Raw genomic sequence first — 25,667 nt, 5'->3', positions numbered from 1 at the left:
GTCCCTGTAAGAGAACCAAAAGGGTTCTTCAGCTGTCCCTATAAGAGAACCCTTTTTGGTGCCTGGTTCTTCACCTGGCACCAAAAGGGTTTTCTACCTGCAATAAAAAGGGTTGGGACAGCCGAATAACCCTTTATGGTTCTAGATAGCACCTTTTTCAAAGAGTCCACGCCCTTGGCGTCGGCTAATGGGGATCCTAATAAATCAAAAATCAAACCAAAATACTATAGATCTGATGTAAATCCTGTTCAAGACATTCAGTACCATAGACATAGAATCTCCAAGTCAGCCATATTGCATGTACCCATGAGTATTCTGTAAAATCACTGAGGAGCTTTGTACCCATTGTATTCATTATATTTCTATGTTTAGAGGTAAATACTGCTAATGAGCCCCCATTCTAGTCATTCTATATCTATGTTCCCTTACATAAAAACCACATGGTTTCACATGTGGAAAAAACATTTTTCATATGTCCCATTGTATTTCCAGGTCAAGGGGTAAATACTGCTATAGGGTCAATTTTTGTCATTTTATATCTATGTTTATAGGTAAATACAGATATAGGGACCCTTCTAGTCATTCTATTTCAATGTTTATAGGACCCATTCTAGTCATTCTATATCTATGTCTAGAGGTAAATATTGCTATAGGTCCCATTTTAGTTATTGTATTTATCTGTTTAGGTAAAGGCTGCTGTAGATCTGTGGTAAATACTGTGTAAGACTTCCAATACTCACTGACAAAGGATGTCTCTCCCAGGTATCCCCTGCGTCTGAGCGTCACCTCCAGGAATTTGGCGTCCTCATCCACCAGATAGTACTCCTTCTCCAGGCTGATCCACGACCAGTTGAGCCGGAATGGCTGCGGCTTCAGCTTGTTTCCACCTGGAAGACAAAAATAATACATGACTTTTTGTAAACTCATTGAGCCCTATGACAAAAGACAGATATTTTAAATTGTGAAGGGTAACTTGATAACTCAATGTCAGGGCTTACCCCCAAATCCTCCATCACAGGCCTCTTGAGTGATGCCTTGTTTCTAATTTCCTCTCTCACTCCATTGTTCTCTCTCTCTCTCTCTCTCTCTCTCTCTCTCTCTCTCTCTCTCTCTCTCTCTCTCTCTCTCTCTCTCTCTCTCTCTCTCTCTCTCTCTCTCTCTCCCCCCACCCACCCACCCACCCACCCACCCACCCACCCACTCTCAGTCAGTGCCTGGCTAGGGTTTCTCACCTCCTCACCCAGATATGTGTGTCAGTTCCCTGGCTCCTTTGGCAGGATTGCTCCTGGCTAGACTCTTACCTCCTTACCAGTCTCAGGGAATGGGCCAAAACAGGACAGAGAGAGAGACCAGATTTAAATGGATCACTTGCTGACAGTGACTCATAGCTACTGTAAGTGACGGTCTGTTCAAGGGAATCCCTGTCTCTCTTTGTCTGTCTGTCTGTCTGTCTGTCTGTCTGTCTGTCTGTCTGTCTGTCTGTCTGTCTGTCTGTCTGTCTGTCTGTCTGTCTGTCTGTCTGTCTGTCTGTCTGTCTGTCTGTCTGTCTGTCTGTCTGTCTGTCTGTCTGTCTCTCTCTCCTGCTCTCGCTCTCTCTCTTGCTCTCGCTCACTCACTCACTCTCTCACAGAACACACACACACACACACACACACACACACACACACACACACACACACACACACACACACACACACACACACACACACACACACACACACACACACACACACACACACACACACATCACACACACACACACACACACACACACACACACACACACACACACACACACACACACCACACACCTCTGACCCAAACCAGACAGTATTAGCAGAGGGGTTAAAGGTGAGGTGCAGAGAGAGGCTCCATTACTCCTGGTGACTCACTGACATGGCAGCCCCAGCCATATCCTTTAAGCATCAGCCATATCCCTTTAAGCACCGGCGGTATCCCTTTAAGCACCAGCAGCACCTCTGAGGGACAAGGGTAACTTCACGTCTATAGGCTTAAAATAGACCTTTTACCCCTTGATGTTAAACGTTAGTATTGTGAAAGTAGCTCACATTTGTAGTGGTGAAAAACAGAAAGATTAACTAATTAGTTAATGCACACTGACACTATGCACACTGAAACCTCTGACTTGAGATTTGCACCTGGACAGGACCCTCTGTAAAACCTCAGACTTCAAGCGATTAAGACTTCATATCTAGGTCATTTTTCTCAGCTTGAAGTGTATCTACCTCATTAGGCCCCATGAAGAGAACAGGTGCCATAAAACACACATATGAACCAGACCTGGGTTCAAATACTATTCTAAATCATTTCAAATATGTTGCCTGGTCTCTATTAAGCTTACCTGACGCAATGGGACCAATATAATAGTCCCAAAAGTACAGCCCCCCTTTTTTAGGGTATTAAATAAGATATCAAACCGTATTTGAACCCAGGTCTGAAGCTCGTAGTCACCTGGCACTGATCACCATTGACTATACGTTGCTTCCTCTGCCCTTAATCAATACTATCTCATGACTCCTTTATCCTTCAAAAGAAAGTATTCCACTCGCCGCTTGACATTGGCCACTCTGGACAGACGGAGTTACTTACTTAGCCGGTAACTTTCTTAATGCTTAAATCTTAATCCCAGGCTTCTTTTTGATAACTGCGGCCAAACGTCCAAACACCTTGGCTTATCCCCTCTCTGACAGGCCCTAGGAGGACCCTTGACCTTGTCTGATTGGCCAGAGCTTAGTGGGTTCAGAGAGCCGCGGAGGTTAGAGAGGTGTTGGTCGGTTTTGCACCACTGGTCACAGTGGCAGAAAGGCCTTATTAGCCTGTTATTAACCTGACCCCTGAGTCTAACTCTGAGCAGCCATGGAGGAAGTAGGTCAATGTCAAGATAAGACCCTTTCATATTAACCCTTTGCTTCCTTAAGTGTAGCGCCATGGTGGTTGTGGTCATCAGAATATCACTCTATTTCTATGGTTGTAGCGCCAGAGTTGAGGATTTGGTAGGTAGACTGAGAAAAGGCCGTGTGATATTAACTATTGATATCCCTCTAGCAGAGGAGTGCTAGTGTTAGCCTAGTAGCATAGTGGTTGCCAACATACGGTGGTGGATTTGGTTAGGTCCGTGTCAAGAAGTAAATACCCTTGATATTATTAACCCTGTTGTGTCCTTGAGGTTTTGAAAGGTGCTCTAAATTCAATGTATTATTATGTGTTATTCATATCATTATTATCACACTCTTGTAGCATGATGGTTGCAGCACCAGAGTTGAGGATTTGGTAGATCAATGCGGAGAAAAGACCCTTTCGGATATGAACCCCTACATAACAGAACACTAAGGAAAGGAAGCAGAACCAATCCTCTGAGGGGTGACAGAGAACCTGTGAGAGGAGGCTAACTAAAGAAATAAACTCTCACTAGGCTTTATGGAGGACAAGAGCATGGAGCATCTGGTTCATTCATACAATGAGCCTACATTGGGGTTGGTTTTGCCTGGCTGAGGGAGAAAGGAGCTGTGGGCGTTCTGCTATGTGACTGGGGAGAATGAAAACACTGGAGGGAGGAGATGGGGCCACTTCCTCAAACCCACATGTCAACATGGCGCGCCAGGCCATAACCGAGACACAACAGGGCCAGGGACAAACCACACTCCACCAAGCCCACATGTCAACATGGCGCGCCGGGCCATAACCGAGACACAACAGGGCCAGGGACAAATCACACTCCACCAAACCCACATGTCAACATGGCGCGCCGGTAACCGAGACACAACAGGGCCAGGGATAAACCACACTCCGCCAAGCCCACATGTCAACATGGCGCGCCGGGCCATAACCGAGACACAACAGGGCCAGGGATAAACCACACTCCGCCAAGCCCACATGTCAACATGGCGCGCCGGGCCATAACCGAGACACAACAGGGCCAGGGATAAACCACACTCCGCCAAGCCCACATGTCAACATGGCGCGCCGGGCCATAACCGAGACACAACAGGGCCAGGGATAAACCACACTCCGCCAAGCCCACATGTCAACATGGCGCGCCGGGCCATAACCGAGACACAACAGGGCCAGGGATAAACCACACTCCGCCAAGCCCACATGTCAACATGGCGCGCCGGGCCATAACCGAGACACAACAGGGCCAGGGAAAAACCACACTCCGCCAAGCCCACATGTCAACATGGCGCGCCGGGCCATAACCGAGACACAACAGGGCCAGGGATAAACCACACTCCGCCAAGCCCACATGTCAACATGGCGCGCCGGGCCATAACCGAGACACAACAGGGCCAGGGATAAACCACACTCCGCCAAGCCCACATGTCAACATGGCGCGCCGGGCCATAACCGAGACACAACAGGGCCAGGGATAAACCACACTCCGCCAAGCCCACATGTCAACATGGCGCGCCGGGCCATAACCGAGACACAACAGGGCCAGGGATAAACCACACTCCTCCAAGCCCACATGTCAACATGGCGCGCCGGGCCATAACCAAGACACAACAGGGCCAGGGACAAACCACACTCCACCAAGCCCACATGTCAACATGGCGCGCCGGGCCATAACCGAGACACAACAGGGCCAGGGGTAAACCACACTCTGCCAAACCCACATGTCAACATGGCGCGCCGGGCCATAACCGAGACACAACAGGGCCAGGGACAAACCACACTCCACCAAGCCCACATGTCAACATGGCGCGCCGGGCCATAACCGAGACACAACAGGGCCAGGGATAAACCACACTCCACCAAGCCCACATGTCAACATGGCGCGCCGGGCCATAACCGAGACACAACAGGGCCAGGGATAAACCACACTCCGCCAAGCCCACATGTCAACATGGCGCGCCGGGCCAGGAGACACAACAGGGCCAGGGATAAACCACACTCCACCAAGCCCACATGTCAACATGGCGCGCCGGGCCATAACCCGAGACACAACAGGGCCAGGGATAAACCACACTCCGCCAAGCCCACATGTCAACATGGCGCGCCGGGCCATAACCGAGACACAACAGGGCCAGGGACAAACCACACTCCACCAAGCCCACATGTCAACATGGCGCGCCGGGCCATAACCGAGACACAACAGGGCCAGGGATAAACCACACTCCACCAAGCCCACATGTCAACATGGCGCGCCGGGCCATAACCGAGACACAACAGGGCCAGGGATAAACCACACTCCTCCAAGCCCACATGTCAACATGGCGCGCCGGGCCATAACCAAGACACAACAGGGCCAGGGACAAACCACACTCCACCAAGCCCACATGTCAACATGGCGCGCCGGGCCATAACCGAGACACAACAGGGCCAGGGATAAACCACACTCCGCCAAACCCACATGTCAACATGGCGCGCCGGGCCATAACCGAGACACAACAGGGCCAGGGACAAACCACACTCCACCAAGCCCACATGTCAACATGGCGCGCCGGGCCGTAACAGGGCCAGGGATAAACCACACTCCACCAAGCCCACATGTCAACATGGCGCGCCGGGCCGTAACAGGGCCAGGGATAAACCACACTCCACCAAGCCCACATGTCAACATGGTGCGCCGGGCCATAACAGGGCCAGGGATAAACCACACTCCACCAAACCCACATGTCAACATGGCGCACCGGGCCATAACCGAGACATAACAGGGCCAGGGATAAACCACACTCCACCAAGCCCACATGTCAACATGGCGCGCCGGGCCATAACCGAGACACAACAGGGCCAGGGATAAATCACACTCCACCAAGCCCACATGTCAACATGGCACGCCGGGCCATAACAGGGCCAGGGATAAACCACACTACACCAAGCCTGGATGTCAATGACGGTGGATTGAATTGAACTGATACCAACTAGTGGATTATTCCGGGGGATTGATTAAATTGGATCGTTTCACTCTTTTCACACTTGTTCACGTAAATCACACACACACACACACACACACACACACACACACACACACACACACACACACACACACACACACACACACACACACACACACACACACACACACACACACACACACACCAGAACCCGACACCCTCCCACCCCAGCCATCCCCCAATGCTATAGTATAGTAGCCATGGAGTCCCAGTTTGACATAGGAGCCCCTAGCACCAAACGGTGTCTATCCTTGACCAGGCTCATGTTTCTGACAGCTCCGGCTAAAAATACAGGAAGCATTCATCATGTTTGTCTTTGCCTGCCCCAAATTCCACCACGCTTGATGAGTGCGCATGTGGCCAATTGATAGACAAGATGAGCCAGTTAACTTTCAAAAAGATTTGAGTGTTTGATTAAGTGTATTTGCATTTAGCCTGAGTGGAAATATCAAACACTTCTTGAGCATCTTTGCAATGTAAAAGGAAATGCAGTGACTGTTGACGTTCGTCCGTCACTTGTACCTATAACGTACAGTGCACATAAACTAAATGCTACATGGCACATTAGTCACACCTCAGTCCATCACATTAAGTAGAATAATCACTTATCAAGGGAGAAACTTGATTTATCAAACCTGTATACATTTCTGCTCATATCTCCTCAAACCCACAGAATCTGAAGGAGTGTTTCTGTTCCGAAAGGCACGTGTTCCTAGGCAGGCTGCCCAGTTTACACAGAGCTGATATTGAGCTTAGTGAGCCTGTATTGTGTGTCAGATAGATAAGATTGTCGTATGAACATAGTCAGCAACAAAAAGACTATCGTTCTGGCATCCAGACTGGCAGCCTATCTGACAGCTTCTGGTTTCAGCTCTGACACTGTTACCCTCAAGACATATAATAATACCATTTTGTCTTGAGTATTGCATAGAAATACCTTCAATTTCTAACATGGTGTAGTTTGTCTGGTGAAATACTGTAGATGATGAGACTATGTAAATAAAATAATATTGAAAACAAGGAGTCAATTGACATGTAAGAATTAGAAGCAGACTATTCTGCACTGGGGAAATTAATTAATGCGCTGATGACCATATTTAATTGAATTGATCAGCTGCTGTTATTTCTCAATTGTCACTCAATTAACAGCGTGATAATAAGGTCTTGGAGTTCATTTGAGTTGAAATCCTCAGAATAACCTAAATCAACAGGCCGATAAAATAGGACAGATGAGATTTAAGGACATCTAGCATTTACCACCTGACCTGGCGCCTGTTAAAAGAACAGAGTTGGATTTCCGACCGGGGGGGATTGGGGGCCGATGGGAGTCAATTGGAAGAAAAGAGCAGAGGAAAAGTCTTCCCTAACCATGTCTCCATTTCCCAGACCTGATAGAGATACGTTGTGACACCATGACATCGCTGTGACACTATACATACATCATGTTATACATAGACGCACAGCCAGTGGAGGGGACCTCAAAGGCCTGGCTGTGTGATATCTGAGCCTTTGAAAACTCTATGACAACTATGACAAAGGCAATGTCGTCATCATCCATATATTTTGTGTGTCGTCCAAGAGAGTTTGCTGGCAGGCAGGCCTCAAAAACAAATCAGCACCTGTTACAATGATGATACAAGCACACAAACATACCCTTTAAAAAATGACAAGGTGATATCATTACAATCTGAGCTGTCTGTGTATAATCAATTACACACTAATATCACATTCCATCCCCCAGGTGGACATGATCAGAGCCATAGATATGACTGTGAGATAGGGAGCTTCAGATCCAGCCGGTGTGACACTTCAGTCAGCCATAGCCATAGTCTCTCTCTCTCTCTCTCTCTCTCTCTCTCTCTCTCTCTCTCTCTCTCTCTCTCTCTCTCTCTCTCTCTCTCTCTCTCTCTCTCTCTCTCTCTCTCTCTCTCTCTCTCTCTCTCTCTCTCTCTCTCTCTCTCTCTCTCTCTCTCTCTGTGCTCTGAAAACTCCTGCCAGAACTTCAGATTCCGGAAAAAAAAAGCTGAGTGACAGCTGCGCCCTCCCACCCCATCTCTCTGTCCCTATGTTTGCTTTGTCCCTCCAGGATGAACAGGGACAGCAGGCCACTGTCTGGGTGGCCCACAGCCCACTGCTCTGGCATGTCTCTCTGCCTCCGTCCCTGCCTGCCTGCTTTCCTTTCTCAAACTCAGAGGAGGGGAACCTCTTCTGGCTCCTTTTGTGAATCCTGTCAGATGCCGTGTCCAGACCTGGCATGGAATCCAACCACACCAGACACGGATCCAGTGGTGTGTTGTCAAGCACACTATACACTTTCTGCTTTCCATTAGAGAAGGTCACATCAATACCACTGATTCAGATAAACCTAAAGTGAAACTGAGTGGTAGCCTTCCAGGGTTTGTATAAAACTCCATTTCAAATGATAGATTAGTGCTCAGCGCTTCTCCTATTTAAATGAACTGAGGCGTCTTGCAGAAGTGGAGAGGGACACCTTCCTTGGTATTTATGAGAGCAATAACGTGGATAGAGTATATAAGGCTAAGTAATGGCCACATTCCCTATGAACCAGGTGTCTCTGCTGGGACTTTCAGAAAGTTACAGGAATAGATCAAAATGGAGGGGTTCTGATGTCTCTAACTGATTTACGAATTCATTTATTACAATCTTTACAACTAACATATCAACCACACTACCAGCTCACATTTCTTTTGCGTTTCAAACTGACAATAATAATAGTTCTCACCATCAGATGAAATGTTTTATAGAAGATGGCATTTTGAAACGCCCCTGTTTCAGGCCCTTAATAAATTTGTCCTTAGAGTGATTTATTAATGCGAGGCTAATCGTTTGAGTAAGCAGTAAGAACGGCCAGTATATCACAACCACTGCTAAGTGTTGGCCCCTGGACATGTTTCATGTTCTTAGACCTGAGTGAGAAGACTGCATGTTTTCCAGGTATGGGGCTCCCTACGGTGCATCCACATTTGGATAACTAACTCACACTGTAGATAGCTAGCTTGCCCCCCTATGCTCCAACAACATGTAACTTTAGTGGCTTAACAGGTCAAATTAATTTACCACTGTCATTTTAATGACCTGTCAGGGGATTTGCCAAGATTCTCAAGATGGTCTCCTGTGAGCCTCGATGACTAAGGATATAATGGAGACATCAGTTAGGTTCATTCCGATTCCAAACATGTTTGATTGTATCTCCTGACTGTACATCAGAGGAGGCTGGTGGGGGGGAGCTATAGGAGGATGGACTCATTGGAATGGCTAAAGTGGCATAAATGGAACAAAGTCAAATGTGGTTTCCATATGTTTGATGTGTTTGATACCGATCCATTATTCCATTCCAGCCATTACAATGAGCCTGTCCGCCATTGCTAACTACCAGCACACTTAGCTAACTAGGTCCCATTGTTGCAAAGAGTTATGGGATATTAGATACCCTTGTTTTAACCTTTGTCATCTTCAACCTCGACCATGGTCAGCAATCCATCCACAAAGCAACCAGCAGCACTACAGAACCCCCCCCCCCCCAGTGTCCTTTCATTCCACCTTCTTCATCAGGTCATCAGGTTCTATTTACATTGCTACAGTATTCATAGCCATACATAGATATACTTAGGATGGTGGGTGGGACTCAAGAGGAGGGGGGGGGGGATATTATTGGTCAGAATGAGGTTTTGACAGCCAAGAGAATGATGCAAGGGTGAGCAACAGAAAGCGGCGCCCATGAAAGTATATCCCTGCTGAGTGACAGGAATGAGGACCATGATTATTACATTTCCTCATTCCTCTTTTTATTTATACTGGGTCACATTGCACTCTGCACTCTGCGACATGGCCCGGCATAAACTTGCAGAAATGTACATTTTAGTAATTTAGCAGACTCCCTTATCCAGAGTGATTTGCAATCAACTAAAGTAGGCAACACAACCACATATATACAAAAACAATAATCATGTTTTATTGTCACATACAGTACACCGGATAGGTGCAGTGAAATGTGTTGTTTTCACAGGCTGGTGAGGGAGGACGGCTCATATTGGGGGGACAGCTCATATTAATGGCTGCAATGGGATCAAACACATGGAAACCATTTGTTTGATGAGTTAGATACCATTCCATTTATTCCGTTACAGCCATTACTATGAGCCCGTCCTCCCCAATTAAGGTGCCTCCAACCTCCTGTGGTTGTTTTACAGGGTCAGGTACGGCGTCCCTGGAGCAAATAAGGGTTAGGTACCTTGCACAAGGGCACATTTTCACCTTGCTCAGAACACTCTAACCGCTAACCGGCTATCCATGGCCCTTATTATTACAGTCTCTACAGCTAAAACCATCAACAACACCTGTGTGAATATAGATTTCACATGTGGTCCATTCATTTAGTCATTATATTGAGGTGTACGATCAGAATTTCTATACAATTTATTCATTTACAACAGCTTTCTCTTTTTTAACGTTGGCGCTACAGTACAGAAAGTATATTCTCAAATGCCAGAGTGCTCAACTTAGTTTCCTCTGGGGCATTCCGAAGATCCCATGGTTGGGATTTTGGATTGGAGGAGCCAGGCATATTAATAGATCCTATTGGCCACTGCCGTGCACTGTAAAATAACACTGACTCCAGAACAGTGACCTGATCTGGGCCGGAAAGGCAGCATGCCGCACATCACAAGTTGACAGAGAGACTGGGACAACCCCAATGGTGCCACTGGCGCTTATTGCATCATTTTGGAGAAAACTAACCTAACTGTCCATGGCAACTGGCCAAAATGAATAATTTAATCATATATATATACACAAAACTGAGTGTCCAAAACAATAAGAACATCTGCTCTTTCCATGACATAGATTGACCAGGTGAATCCAGGTGAAAGCTAGGATCCCTTATTGATGTCACTTGTTAAAGCCACTTCTAATCAGAGTAGATGAAGGAGAGGAGGCAGGTTAAAGAAGTATTTTTAAGCCTTGAGACAATTGAGACATGGATTGTGTTTGTGTACCATTCAGAGGGTGAATGGTACACTGGTTTGAGTGGGTCAAGAACTGCAACGCTGCTGGGTTTTTCACGCTCAACAGTTTCCCGTCTGTATCAAGAATGGTCCACCACCGGGAGGACATCCAGCCAACTGTGGGAAGCATTAGAGTCAGCATGGGCCAGCATCCTTGTGGAACGCTGTTCTGAGGGCAAAAGGGTGCAACTCAATAATAGAACGGTGTTCCTAATGTTTTGCACACTCAGTCTATATGCCATTTAGCAGACACTTATCCAAAGCTACTTACACTCATGCTTGCATACATTTAACGTATGGGTGATCCCGGGAATCGAACCCTATCCTGGCATTGCAAGAGCCATGCTCTACCAACTGAGCTCAATGAAACGACTAAGTGGTGTCAGGATTTTTGTGAATCCTCACAGAACTTATAGACTGAGGGAAGGAATGATAGAAGAGAGAGAGAATAGAAAGGAATAGAAGGTGCATCTGCTAAATGACTAAAATGTCAATATAAGTGAAGGAGAGGATAGCTTAAGTGGAAGACATACAGATGTGGGATCTTAATTTGATCCCCCTGTTGCAGGATAACTTTTCTGCGATGTAGGACATTTAAAACATGTAGTGTATTTGAGGTTTGAAAAATGATTCTGAAATTTGCCATTTACACTCTGAAGTGCAGAGTGAATCTTTAAACAGACAGACAGCGAGAGAGTAGAATATAATGTAAAGTATAGAATATAAAGACAGTTTTAAAAGAAAGTATGGGGAGCAGCAGACAGCTTTGCCATATGGAAGCAGACATGAATAACCTCTAGGGGCCAGACATCATAACACCAACACTCTCCCAACCCCAATAAATCTATCTGCCCCGTGTCAGGAGGCAAGTGAGAGAGCTTTAAAGAGAGGGAGAGAAGAAGCTTATCACAGTCACAGTATACATGTAGGTAGACCTTTTGGCACCAGGGGACAGTAAATTGTTGGCCATATGTTGACATGGCTGACAGGTTAGATCCGAACACACTTAGGAAGTCATGGTGCCTGCTGTGTAAAATGGCCCAACCCACTCAAGCCTCATTCACTGTCTCTCACTGCCTCGACAGCACACAAACCTACAGTACTGTTATGTGCTGTGCACTAGCCCTTCTGGAAACAAATGTTTTAGCTTGGGAACAACTATGGAACATCATACGTGCTCTCTCTCTGTCTCTGTCTCTCTCTCTCTCTCTCTCTCTCTCTCTCGCCGGCTCTCTCTCTCTCTCTCTCTCTCTCTCTCTTCTCTCTCTCTCTCTCCTCTCTCTCTCTCTCTCTAAAAAAAAGACTATTCCCCTCCTCTGAAAAAGTGCCATTCTACCCCTCTGGAACAGAGCAGGGGCTGTGATGCAGTCAAACGTTCCTATCTGAGTATTGGCTTTGATTTCTGTGGGGTTGTGAGTGGGGTCTGTGGGGGACTATGAAAGGGGATACTGCCTGTCCTGGAACTCTCCCAGTCCCATACACCTGTCTACTAGGGTTCCCACTTCACTTCCAGGTATGTCTGTGTGTGTGTGGCAGGAGACGGGAGTCTTGAAGGCAGGAAGCACATTCCTTGTTCCCAGGAATGATCGAATAACACTGTTACCTCTGCCACTGGTCTACTATCATTCCCCATGCAGCAGGAGCCTGGAATGAAAGGGGAAGCTACCAGATTATAAAACCGAGAATGATTCAACACAGGGAGGGTATTTTCAAAATACAACCAATTAGCATGACTATATATGTACATTTGTATCATTGCTATTGCTATGAAACCTAAAATGGCACAACCTCCTCTTGCATAACGTATTAACCTTGGCAGAGTTTGCCTGGAAGCTAATATTCACTATCTACTCACTAGCCTATCATTTTCTTAATGAGCGCTCTTTAAAAAATCTGATGTAGACTTCCCATATCTATCCAACTACCTGGATGAGTTTAAAACTCTGATGCAAGACTTTGTTCAGGAGGAGTGTCAATTGTTATCGTATTGTTGTGCTGATTGGATCGTATTGTTGTGCTGAATGTATTGCATTGTTGTGCTGATTGTATTGCATTGTTGTGCTGATTGGATCGTATTGTTGTGCTGATTGTATTGCATTGTTGTGCTGATTGGATTGTATTGTTGTGCTGAATGTATTGCATTGTTGTGCTGATTGGATCGTATTGTTGTGCTGAATTGTATTGCATTGTTGTGCTGATTGGATTGTATTGTTGTGCTGATTGGATTGTATTGTTGTGCTGATTGGATCGTATTGTTGTGCTGATTGGATCGTATTGTTGTGCTGATTGAATCGTATTGTTGTGCTGATTGGATCGTATTGTTCAACAGGTGCTGATTGGATCGGATTGACATTGTTCTGATTGGGGTTATACTAGCCTCTGTTGTGCTGATTGTATGGATGACAGAAGAGGAGTAACCCCAACTGACACACTGAACTTATTCATTATTGGGATAGAGCTCAGAGGCTAATAATAGTTGTGCCGTTAGACTAGTTTCCTTTGAAGAGGCTATATGGAAATTGAAAATACATCTAGCCTTTTATGATAGAATGACACTGCCTTTCATCCAAGCACCTTGTCATCAAACACCTTGTTATTACACAGGGATAGCCAACAATAACAAAAACAGTGTTGAGGAAACATTCAAAGGTGGCCATTTTGAGTGAGGCAGAATTCCATTCCAGGTCAGGGCTTTGCTGTGTCTTCCAGCAGGATTAGGTGAAGGGACGGAGGGCTGACACTAGATCAATAATCAGTTATCTGTGTAGTGATGGTAATAATACCCCGTCCTCCTAACCCTAACCATTCTAACCTGTTCTAACAACTCCTCCTTGAGTCCATCACTCAACGAAGAGGACATCTCTACATGGCCATATGCCTGGAGATGAGGGAGTAGGTCTATACCTTCTGCTCACTTTATCCATCAGAGTACCTTATAATCGCCCCTCAGAACAGAACCAGTGGGCTGGTTGGGTCCTCATGGGCCTCAAGGTAAGGTATTCCCTCATCAAATAATACATTAAGGCTTGAATGAAGGGAACCTGTCTGAGTTTGTCACTTATGATTCAGTCAGTCTGCTTATTGTTTTGACATAAAACAACCATTTCCAAAATGCATTTACATTTTTAAATTGCTACTCCTCAGGGCTGAATGATGATTTACACATTCCACCATCCATTGGTATCTCCCCGAAGGGTGAAAAGTTAAACAGGCACTCCGCAGGGTCTCGCTCTGGGGTCCTGACAGAAAAAGGACAGCATATGCTATCAGGACTTGGAATGTGGCCACTGTCCATTTCAAGAGACAAGACCTCCCACAGTGTGGCAACTGCTGACCCCTTCCTTGAACAATGCAGAGACACTGGGAAGTCACCCCTCACTAACCCCCTGCCTCTGTGTCTCTCAACACCTGCTGGGACTTGGGAATACTTCCTCCCCTTCCTCCCTCTTTCACCCCCTTTCCTCACATCACCACCCTTCCACCATGGAGACTTTAAGTCTCTGAAGGTATGGTACAGATGTCTTCTTTTGATGAAGACAGCCATGTGTGTTGATATTGTATATTTTGTTTCAAAGTACATTTGTTTAAGACTACCAAGAATCACTCTGTATGACCCTAAAGATTAAAGACAGTATGTATTGCAACTTTAGTCCACTGCAGTAAATAGGTTAAAGACAGCTGCAACTTTAGTCCACTGCAGTAATATGGTTAAAGACAGCTGCCTTTAGAAACTGCAGTAAAAGGTTAAAGACAGCTGCAACTTTAAGACCACTGAATCAGTAAAACCCTAAAAGGTTAAAGACAGCTGCAACTTTAGTCCACTGCAGTAAAAGGTTAAAGACAGCTGCAACTTTAGTCCACTGCAGTAAAAGGTTAAAGACAGCTGCAACTTTAGTCCACTGCAGTAAAAGTTTAAAGACAACTGCAACTTTAGTCCACTGCAGTAAACGGTTAAAGACAGCTGCAACTTTAGTCCACTGCAGTAAAAGGTTAAAGACAGCTGAAACTATCAATGTATCTGCAGGACTATTTCCTCAATGGAAACATGTTTATCTGAATGATGAAAGGATTCAAATCATTAATGACACTTCCGTATTCATTTTGGTGTGCAGCTAGAAAGTGTAAAAGGTGTGGTACCACATAGAGTAAATCTGACTCAGCTGAACCCCTTTCTGGTCTCTCCCTCCAAAACACAGTACCAGAGCCACCAGCCTGGACCCAGTACAGCCTGCCTGGTCTCTCCCCTCCTGGACCCAGTACAGCCTGCCTGGACCCAGAGCCAGCCTGCCTGGAGCCAGTACAGCCTGCCTGGACCCAGTTGAGCCTGCCTGGCTCTCAGCTTGCCAGGACCCCCATCAACAGATGTGGACCCAGTACAGCCTGTCTGGACCAGGAAGGCCTGGAACTGTTGTAGTGTGGACCCAGGGTGACACAGTTCAGCAAATCAAATCAAATCAAAAGGCCTTGTATTAATCACAGTTCAGCAAATCAAATCAAATCAAATTGTTTAGTCACATGTGCCAAATGAAATGTTGTGCTTACTTACGAGCCCCTAACCAACAGTGCAGTTAAAAAAATACAGATAACAATAAGAGATAAAAGTAATTAAAGAGCAGCATTAAAAAAATAACAATATATACAGGGGGTTGCCGGTACAGAGTCAATGTCCGGGGGTCATCGGTTAGTTGAGGTAGTATGTACATGTAGGTAGAGTTATTAAAGTGACTATGCATAGATGACAACAGAGAGTGGCAGTGGTGTGGAGAGGGGGTTAATGCAAATAGTCTGGGTAGCCATTTAATTAGATGTTCAGGAGTCTTATAGCTTGGGGGTAAAATCTGTTTAGAAGCCTCTTGGACCTAGACTTGACGCTCTGGTACCGCTGTCATGCAGTAGCAGAGAGAACAGTCCATGACTGGGGTGGCTGGAGTCTTTGACAATTTTTAGAGCCTTTCTCTGACACCGCCTGGTATAGAGGTCTTGGATGGCAGAAATCTTGGCCCCAGTGATGTACTGAGCGGTTCGCTCTACCCTCTGTAGTGCCTTGCGGTTGGAGCCCGAGCAGTTGACATACCAGGCAGTGATGCAACTATGCTCTTGATGGTGCAGCTGTAGAACCTTTAGAGGATCTTATTATCCATGCCAAATCTTTTCAGTCTCCTGAGGGGAATAGGTTTTGTCGTGCCCGCTTCACGACTGTCTTGGTGTGCTTGGACCATGTTAGTTTGTTGGTGATGTGGACACCAAGGAACCTGAAGCTCTCAACCTGTTCCATTGCAGCCCCGTCAATGAGAATGGGGGCATGGCCTGTCCTCTTTTTCCTGTAGTCCACAATCATCTCCTTCCTCTTGAGGTATGCTAACGCTCACCACTTCAGATATGCTAACGCTACATCACCACTTCACACATAAAGAATTATGCTAACACTTTGCTATGCTATATCACTACATTCCCATCAAGGTGAGGGATGAGGGGAGAACTTCATTCAAAGCAATTCAGTCAGGTAGTCTCAACATTACTATTCATTATGTCTCTACACTCTTTAGCCCATGGCATAGGGCCCCTAAATTTGTTGTAATCAGGGCCGGCAAATGTGTAGAATTGCAGGAAATTAACTTTAAAATTATAATAAGTCCCACTCCTGACCAACACCCTAGGGGAAATACCCCCCTGACCCACCCAGGGGAAATACTCTTTCTCTTCTTACCCATAACACATTATTTATGACATGTTGTTTCAATACAGCAATACAACTCTACAGGGAGACAATGCAGCCATTTGGACTATTTTCTATGTGAATTTTGCACACTTAGGGTGTAAATAATATTAATTTTAAGGTATTGTTCATGGTCACTTCTGCTGCAGACATTTATTCTATAGAATCTAGAACGTCCAGCGGTGTTTCTCACACACTTTTAGAAAACACTAAACTTTTAGGGGGAAATTCGCTGACCAACAGAATGATGTGTCAACTTGTTCCTACATGCCAGTAACAGACTCAGGCAATTGTTGCCTTTTCATGCCTTTATTTGATGTTACTCGGTGTGTGTGTGTGTGTGTGTGTGTGTGTGTGTGTGTGTGTGTGTGTGTGTGTGTGTGTGTGTGTGTGTGTGTGTGTGTGTGTGTGTGTGTGTGTGTGTGTGTGTGTGTGTGTGTGTGTGTGTGTGTGTGTGTGTGTGTGTGTGTGTGTGTGTGTCCTACCAGCCCTGACTCAGTGCTCTGCACATGTTAAACGTAGTCAGAGAGAAACAAAGTCACATTAGACAGATGGCAGAGAGGTATAGAGCCAACCCTGCACCTGGTTCAGATGTGCTGGCTGGAATCTCAAACAGAACAGTGGGACAGACTACACTACAAACACAGGGGATTGTGGAGCTAATTGAAGCCCTTGTGTCCCCTTCCTTCCCTGTTGTAGCCAGACCCTCAATTACAGACAGCCCTGAGAAAGAAAGCCCTGTTATCCATTAAGGCTATACTGTCTGAGAGCGACAGCCATTTATGGCCATCTGGAATTCAGCATGTTCTGCTTTAGCAGAGTAAGAGGACTTTGTGAAGACACATGCATTAAAAAATATAAATAATTAAGAAAATAAGTCTTAGTATTTCAGCATGTGTGGATAGGGACAGTACGGGAAAATAATTATTTGTTGTGCAATATCTTCAGAAACTAGTTAACAACCTTTCTCCCACTCTGTTCTCACAGCCAACTCTCTGTCCTAACAGGAGCGTTCATTACCGGGCGTGAACGCTAACATGAAGATGAAAGGGTTAATTTAGGGGTTAAACTTGGTGAAAACAACAAGAGGAATTGACCAAAAGGCCATGACACCTAAACCCTCCGTGGCCATCAAACATGGTGATGGTGATGGTGATGATGATGATGATGATGATGATAGATGATATTGTGCTAGCTAGCTAGTCCTCAATCCAGCATAAATATAGCCCAAACCTTTCTTACAGTGTTTCATGGAGGGATGCATTTCAAAACCTCAGAATGTGTTAAGCATTTACAGCTGATGTTAAAATAGCAACGCATGTCCCCATCCCCACCTGCTATATTTTGATCCTTTGCTTTGCATTCGCTATATATATCCGTGATGCAGTTAAACTAGGTCCACAATGGTACTTTGGATGAAGTGAACCATAACAAAGCGCAAACGAATATCCAACAACTGATTTGTTTCAAAACTACACAGACTGTGTGTGATACAACAAATGTGTAGAATATGTAGAATATACTTTGAAACCAAAAACGTATTTTATGAGAAACATGCTTTACTCCAATAGTTGAAATCTACCGACAATACCATAGAAAAGCTACGTTATACAAACACTAACATCATAATCATGCATTTGAATGACTGTATACTGAAAACACCAATAGGATTGTCACGATAGAAATGCAACCTGTGTGGATAGTTATGAAATCCAATAAGGTACGGTTCATATGACATCGGACCAAATGTTAATTTCTAGGGGGAATATAAATACACACAGCTACTGAAATCCAAAACCTTCCAAGCAAAGGATCCCTAGAGAAGGTAAGGAATGGATCTGGCAGCAAAATGAAGACCATTTTCGGATGGTGATGACTAGCCAAACAGAAAATAGAATCCAAAAAAAATAGAAGCACTTTAAATGATTCCATGAGAATTTTGGATTGTGAAGCAAAACTTGCTAACTTCACTATGAAATAGTTACGTTTCTGTTCCACTAACCTAGAGAAGCAATGAAGCAGGTTAACAGTCACCTTGATCATTACAAAACTGCTGTTCAAAATTAGTAGTTTCCTCTACACACAGGGTCAAAGGCTCATGCTATTCTCACTTATCTAGGATCGATTTCCATAAAAACGGACATATGGTTTGATGAATACTTGGAATGCCTTGGAGGCATTGGAGGTGGCAAATTTGGTTTCATGCTATCACTTCAAACACTGAAGAAAACCCAGGGACAAAAACCACAAAGGAAAACCCCCATTGTTCATGATACAATAAAGTTCAGAGCTTTTTTAATTGCCGGGAGTTCCATCCCTTTCACTCCTGACACACCCAGGGACACTGTTCGCCCATGTCCCCACTGACCTCTTCCACCCCTTCTTTAAACCTTCTTTAAACCTGCCACCCTCAGCAGTGGGGCGAGGAGAGAGAAGGGGCTCTGTGCTAGCTGTCAGTCATGGCGAACTGCGTTTAAGTCTTTGTGATGCAAACACTTTGGAGATTGACAGAGAGCAGGAAGATTCAATCTCAAAGAGATTCAATCTTAAAAGAAGGCTGAAGCCGAAAAAGAATGCCTGCAGGCCATGTGATATAAGTCTGCAGTAATGGGGCCCAACAACGTCAATGAGCATGAGGTTCAAATATTTAAAAAGAGGGTCTTACCTTTATCCTCAACTGTGAAGTAGAAGATATCACTTGTGGCGTTGCTACCATCAAGCAGCACGTAGCAAATCTTCATTTCATCGATATCAGCTGATGACATGAAAGGGTGAATTGGAAATGTAAGGAGGAGAATCTCTACATTCTTTAGAACATCTGAGATGATTACTCCACTTTCTACTGAAGGTTACTTACAGCCCTCAGGCATCATTTTAGATTATGTCAAAGTCAAAGGCATTCCAAATACTGATTCTGGCAGGAGTGTGAATACTGGTCTTACTGATATTGTAAACATAATTTTCCCAAAGTACATAACTTCATAACTTTTTTTTTCTGGGAAAAAAGGTAAATATGTCAGATTTTAATTTTATGAATGTTCGTTCACTTTTTCCTCAATTGTTTTTTAAATTGTTATATATGTAATATTAAATGCTAGTCTTACCTTGTGTGAAGGCCTTGATGCTGTCATTGCCCAGGGCAGTGTTCATGATGAAGCCGTACTGTGGGGCCTCGGCCACGGAGTACTTGAGGACTTTGTGAGGACTGTCTCGATCCTCAGACTTCAGGGCCTTGCTGGTGATCAGGAAGCCAAGGTGACCGCTATGCAGAACCCTTAGGGACGGGGCAGCCTTGTTGACCACGATCTGGGGGGACCCCATTGTCAATAGTGCTGATGTGAATGGTCATCATCTGAGGCTTACGTGTCTCGTACACGGTATCAGGGAATACGTAGAAGTCGCTGTGTGTGCCGTCGGTGACGGTGAACGAGAAGCTATCCTCGTTGGACTCGGTGCCATCGTGCTTGTAGGTGATGAGGTTCTCGTTCAGGTCCTGCTTGGTGAAGGTGTTTATTGGCTGGGTGCCGTTGAACAGCAACTGGCCATGAACCGGCACCTGGGTGACCACAAAGCGCAGCAGGTTGTCTGGGGTGTCACGGTCCTCCACTGTCAACTCAAATGGGGTGATGAGCTTGTTTTCTCCTTCTCCCAACAGCAGCTTGTGGACGCTCAGGACAGGTTTCTTGTTGTCCACGTCCGTGATGGACACTCTGAAGGTGCGGAAGACCGGGTTGTAGCCGTCAGTCACCTCAAACTCAAAGCTATCCATCTTCATCTCATCGTCTGAGGTGTGGATGTAGTAGATCTTGTTGCCGGCCAGCTGCAGCTGGGTGAAGGTGGAGATGGGCACACCTGGAAGGTCAGTGCATTCAAGATGGCCTCTGCTAGGGGCACGTGTGATGCTAAAGCTGAGGAACTCATCCGGGCTGTTGATGTCAGTGGTGCTGAGCAGGTCAGTGGTGAGAGTCACTTTGCCCCCTTCTTTTAGGGTCACGCCTTTGTTGATGACATCGGGGAAAACCATGTCGATGCTCCCGATGTTGATGTAGAAGTATCGGTCGATAAGGGGGTTAATGCCATCGGTAACGTCGAACTTAAGCAGGTCACGTACACCCTCCTGGCCTGTATGCACATACTGGATCAGGTTTTTGTCGACTTCGTCTTGGGTGAAGTTCATGTCGAGGGTGATGTTGCCCACAACGTGTCCGAACTTGGTGATACGCTGGAGATAGCCTTGGCTTGGGCCGTAGCGCACAACGTAGATGAGCTCTTTGTCTTCCGAGTCCAGATCAGTAGCCTTCATGACCCTGTTGTTGATTATTTTGGTTTCTCCGATCTCAACCTCCAGTCCATCATTGATGGCCATTCTCGGTGTCTCGTCATCGACAGGAATCACCATGATGAGAATCTTTTTCTCCACTTTGTGTTTCCCGTCTGTGAGCCTAACTTCGAAGCTGTCTTCTTTGGTCTCTGAGTCGTCGTGTTCATAGATGATGTTGGAGGCCTCATTGATCTGTTCCAAGGAGAACCTGACAACAGGGACTGTGCCCGTTGTAAGCTGCTGAACTATCTTGCCATGCTTGGGGTTCTTTATGATCTCAAACTCCAGTTCATCCCCTGGAATGTCTGCATCGGCCGCATTCAGGATGGGTGTGTCGATGACCAGACTCATGCCCTCCATCACGACAAACTCACGGATAAAGATCTCTGGTTTCTCATCATTGGCAGGGATGATGACGATGGGGAAAAAGTGGCGATCAGAGAAGTTGATGCCGTCGGAGCAACGGAAGGTGAACCTGTCTTCCACAGGCTCCACACCTTTGTGGATGCTCTGGACATAGTAGATATGACCGAGGAATACATCTTTGAAGCTGAAGGCGGTGATGGCGGTGCCTGCTCTGGACTTCTCAGAACCTGGAGCTGGGGAGATATTCTCCACGTACCCGGATGTTGATTGGACAATAACGGTGCACAGGATGTCATTGTTGTCTGTGTCCATATCCTCAGTCATAACGTGATCCAGAGTAATGACGTTCTTCTCCCCTTCTATCACCACAAACTGCTCCCCGACGCTGACAATGGGTGGGATGCTGTCGACGGGCAGGATGGTGACGAGCACCCGGACTCCTTGGACCTTGTTGCCCCCGACGACCCATTCATCGGACATGTCGGAGATGGTGAGGTTGAAGGAGTCATGCTCTTTGAAGGAGCCAATCTCACCACTAGTATGGGCATACATCACCACACCGTTGATGATGTCCTGTTGGGTGAACCTCTCGGCGCGGGCACCGCTCACCAGGATCTCACCGAGCCTGGGGGGCTCCTCAACGATGAAGGTCAGCATGAGGTCGTCAGTGTCTTCGTCACGGCCCTGGATGACATTGCTGGTGATTTCAGTTGCCCCGTTCTCCAGGACATCGATGGATGCCCCTAGAAGGCCAGCAGGGAGCATGATGGTGGGGGTCTTGTCATCAACTGGGTTAATGGAGATCTTGATGATGATAGGTACCTCATGGAAGCCGTCGCTGACGTCACACTTGATAACGTCACTGAGGCTTTCCTCCCCGCCATGGATGTAGGCAATATGGCCATTTTCGATGTCGTCCAGGACAAATGTCTCACTGTTCGACATATCGATCCCTAAATACTGCAACTGCCCATAGCGAGGAATCTGGGTCACAGTGAATAGAATATTTTCATATTCTGTGTCCTGGTCGGTGGCATCGAGCTCCTTCTTAGTGATGATGTACGTGCTTCTCTCCTGGCAAGTGAAACCAGTGTTGGTGATAAAGGGAGGTTTGTTGTCAACGGGCTGTAAGAAAATAGTGAATAGTCCATCTACTGTATTCCCAGCAGTATCCTCCACAATGAATGTGAACTGAAGGACTTTTGGAGTGATGCCCAGTTCCTGGTCTGGGGGCTTGTAGGCCACTTTGTGGTGGTTGACCTGCGCCTGCGTGAACTCACTGATCACAGAGTTGGGACTGTCAGTCAGAACAATGTCACCCAGGGGGGCCGGGTTGTTCTCATCTGTGTCAGTGGGGGACTTGGTGATGGTATATTTCAGATCCCTGTCATCCGAGTCCAAATCTGTGTAACGCAAAAACGTCTTCTTGAAGTGAGTCAGCTCATACTCTTGCACTGTCATGTGAAGCGTGGTCCCTGGGTAGAGCTCTGGTGGGAGGTCATCCACCGGGTGGATTTTAATGGTGAAGGTATGCTCACCGGACTGGTTTGGTGGGTTATTGTCATCTTGGACGCGGAACACAAACTGATCCATCACAGTGGTGGTGCTGTGAGGCCCAATGTGGCGGTAGAAGAGCTTCCCATCTAGAATGTCCTGCTGGAAACATTCGGTCACCACCTGTTCAAACATCTCATCTGTCTCACTGAACTTCCAGAGAGAGGGGTTAGAGGGAGGCTCCACTTGTCTGAGGATAAGCTCCCCTACAGTGGAGTATGGGGCCTCAAGGATGAATTTAATGGTAGAATCCTCTGAGTCTATGTCTGTGGCGCTCAGAATGAAGGGGGAAATCTGCATGATTTCATTCTTGAAAAGCACCAGGCCGGTGTTTGCATTGATAATAGGGGGTTCATCGTCAGTGGGGGCTATAGTGATAGGGAACAAAAACTCGACCTCATTGCTGCCATCAGTCATTCTAAAAATGATGTTGTCGCTGTAGGTGTCGCTGCCGTCGTGCTGGTAAACCACGATGCCGGCATCTAAATCGGCCGGTGTGAAGAATTTCCTGCGCGTGCCGAGCACCGTCAGCTCGCCGTGCTTCAAGCCATCCACCACTGTGATTTTCACATTGTCCAGGTTATCTTCATCACTGATCTCTAAGTTGTGAGAGCTGGAGAGAGTTCTGGACTGGCCCTCAAACAAAAGCTGCCCTATGTTCTTGGTTGCTACGGGAGCAAGAGTATTCATAGGCTTCACCACAATCATAAAGGCAAACGTATCAGAGACGGCGCCCTCTGTATCTACAATTTCAAACTCGAGCTGGAAAATCCTCTCTACTTCTGAATCCTCGGACGGAGGCTTATAGGCTATCTTCAAATCTTTAATGTCTCTCTGGTAGAACGAGGTGATGGGGAGGTTCTGATCATCTGTACTGATGATGTAGCCTTGCTGATGGTCCAGGGGGGACGTAATGTTAAATATTAAGTCATCTGGATCAGATTCAACATCCTCGGCAGCCAACATATCACTAGTGATAGCTGTCATCACAAACTGATCAATCTCCATCATCATCATAGCAACAAAACTAGGCTTAGGAGGGGTGTTCTCTGTACCCTCTCTGATTCTAACCATGATCTGAAAATGCTCCTGCATAATGGTGTTTCCCTCATTATCCTGCAGCTCTACCAACATGGGGATATAGTCTCTGTTAGGAGAGTTGGTGGTGGATGTGTGCTTGTAGCGAATGCCTTGCTTAAGAAACTCATCACAGTCCATCATCTGGCCATTAGTGGAATTATTTAAAAGGGTGCCATACCTGGGGAGACCGCCGGCGCCGACCAGCGTGGCGACCTTGCACTGAGTGACACCATCCTCAAAAGAAAAGTCCAGGCCCTTTTTGTCGATGGGGTTGCTGTTGCCGTTGAGCTTGTCCACAGCCAGGGGCATGTTCCTGGTGAGGACCTCCAGCTGCTGGAAGACCACCTCCACCTCCAGCATGAAGGGGATGACCACCGTGTCCGTCTGGGAGTCGTAGCGTAGCTGCAGCTTCACCCTGTCTTTACTGGGGCTCCGGGAACCAAAATGAGTGTATTTCACCTCATCACCGCCAAACGCACAGGGGAACTTCTTAGGGCTAAGCATTCCGGGTTTTTGGGCCAGTGGGTCATTCTCCAGGACCGTGATGGAGCAGCGGTCTCCGGGCTGCACCTCAGTCACCAGGTCATTGACAGCGTCCAGGTACACAGACTTCCCGAAGGGAACACGGAGGCCATTGTTGGCCACAACGATGCTGTCAGCATGATGTCCTTGTCGTTGTCGGTAAAGGAAAGCCGAATCGAATTGGTGGGGCTCCGCGTCCACAGAGGAAAAGCAAAAGACAAGAGTGAAAAGCACAAAGAGGCATCTCAACAAACGTGCCTGCCCTTTACAAAGTCCTGTCCTTTGCAGACAACCAGCCATGTCCACTGCCAGTTGCCCTGCAACTTTGTATAACTCAGCAGAAATAAATGTCCTTCAAATCAAATCTCTCCTGAGAAGAAAAAAGATGAGAAAAAGTCAACCCCACTCTGGCAGTTGAAAAGTTGAAGCTTGGGTCTCTGGTTCTCTCTCTCTGCTCCCTCTTTCTCTCTCTCTGTCCACTCACACTCACACAGGAAAAGTGTAGTTGATCTTATGGTGCAGGTAATACTGAAGCAGGAGACAGTGACAGCGTCCCCAGACTCCTCCCTCTGACAACACGGAGAGAATGCCTCCCGCCCCCAACAGCTAATTTAAGAAAACACATTGGACAGCCCCTCCAGTACCCTTGCCTATCCCCCCCCCCTTGCCTATCCCCCCCTTGCCTACCCTCCCCACTCTCTTCCCCCTGCCTATCCCCTCCCTCCCGCCTCTTCCCCCTGCCTATCCCCTCCCAGCCTTCCCTCCTCCTCTATACCTCCCAGCCTTCCCTGTCTCAGCCCCCCATCCTCCTCTATCCCCCAACAAACGACCTAAACAACCCCCCCTCCAAAAGAAACCTAAATCATCAGTTGAAGACCTCCAAAAATGCTGTGTCCAGGTTTTCAAGACAACACATGCAGAATTGGCTTTAATGTGTGTCAGGACCCAAAGTGGGCCCTGGGCATGTATGTAAGAGAAGGGTTATGAAAATAATCACACACTATTTCTTCTTAGTTTGGGTTGATGAAGGACGATTTTGGTCACAGGAGGAACATCAAGTTCTCATTTGAGTCTCGAGCTGAAAAAGTTTAAGAACCCCTGGTCTAAACACATTGATAATAGACCTTAAATAAAGACACAGTTTGATTAATGCATATTTATTTTGAATG

General features: G+C 46.4%; 1 pseudogene; it reads right to left on the bottom strand.

The window, feature by feature from the left end:
• LOC124002118 overlaps positions 1-24,984 on the bottom strand; it is a 52,597-nt pseudogene extending 27,613 nt beyond the window's left edge.
• Positions 24,985-25,667: the final 683 nt, after the last annotated feature.

This window comes from Oncorhynchus gorbuscha, linkage group LG17 (genome assembly GCF_021184085.1).
Source record: "Oncorhynchus gorbuscha isolate QuinsamMale2020 ecotype Even-year linkage group LG17, OgorEven_v1.0, whole genome shotgun sequence".
Taxonomy (NCBI): Eukaryota; Metazoa; Chordata; class Actinopteri; order Salmoniformes; family Salmonidae; genus Oncorhynchus; species Oncorhynchus gorbuscha.
This window is presented reverse-complemented; position numbering and strand designations above follow the sequence as displayed.